Here is a 1,134-nt window from a genome sequence, read left to right as displayed (position 1 = left end):
ATGGGTGCAAAGACCAGGATTACCCTTTCATGAAAAAACCACGCCCATTGCCCATCATACTATATCTTATAAAATATACATGCGAGGAAGAAGAAGAGCCATTCGGTATATGCAAAAACAAATGGATCCGGTCAAAAACCATTCTTTAGTCCATGTTCAAAAACGAAGATATATCACGGGTTGAGTTAACACTTAAGACAACATGAACAAACTACAATAAATTTGGGGCGGACAATATTCAAACTGTGTACATGATTTTGCAACTATGAAAATCAATTGCACATCTCACGATGAGATACAACGATGCATGAACATCTTGGACATGAACAAATAAAAATACATATGTAGGTAAATGTGTAAGACATGCAAGTTACGAGAGAGATTTGCTTGCTTGTAGAGGGATGGCGAGGTTTAATGCTTTTGTGATGGACGATGGATCAGGTGGAGCAGGTGAAGTTGTCGGGGCAGGTCTTGCGGCACTGGTTGAGGAGGAGGGTGAAGGCGACAGGGACATTGAGTTTGATGCCAAGGATCTCGGCCTTGAGGGCGGTGCGAGACGGACGGATGCATCGAGGTTGGCGAGCCCGGACAGCGGCGGGCAACACTCCTCATTCGCCGGCACTCGGGAGGTTGAGCTTGAGCAGGTTCAGCACGTTGGCGCACACTTGCAGCCTCAGAGTGTCAATCGAGCAGGTTGGCGGTGGGGTGGGGGTGGGGCAGTATGGACCGCAGGCGTGCGCGGTGGTGGCGAGGAGAGCCAGGTTGACGGCAAGGAAGAGGACTAGCTTGGAGAGCGCCATTGCACAGATTGATCGATGGAGCAAGCGAGCGAGCTATGTACTGATGGCGTGCAGCTAGCGATTTAATGGCTAAGCAGGTTTTGCTTGCTTGGGATGGTTTTCTTGGGTATTTTGGGCTGGTATTTATAGCCTAGGTTTAGTCTACGAGATCCCTGTCCATGCCAGTCATGATCGATTGAATATGATTACTCAATCAATGTTCTTGTTAATTAGTACTGACGCCCATGTTCATTAGGAGTAATTTAAGAATGGCAGAGTACAGCGCGCTGCCCTTGTTAATTAGTACTGGCACCCATGTTCACTAGATAATTATACTATCGCGACGAAGAGTACA

The 1,134-nt window shown here is 47.4% G+C and overlaps 1 pseudogene; it reads right to left on the bottom strand.

The window, feature by feature from the left end:
* Window positions 1-437: 437 nt before the first annotated feature.
* Window positions 438-800, bottom strand: LOC124698454 (annotated as a pseudogene).
* Between the last annotated feature and the right edge of the window lie 334 nt (window positions 801-1,134).

This window comes from Lolium rigidum, chromosome 3, assembly GCF_022539505.1.
Source record: "Lolium rigidum isolate FL_2022 chromosome 3, APGP_CSIRO_Lrig_0.1, whole genome shotgun sequence".
NCBI classification, from domain to species: Eukaryota; Viridiplantae; Streptophyta; class Magnoliopsida; order Poales; family Poaceae; genus Lolium; species Lolium rigidum.
Note: the sequence above shows the minus strand (reverse complement) of the source record. Positions and strands in the feature narration are given on the sequence as shown.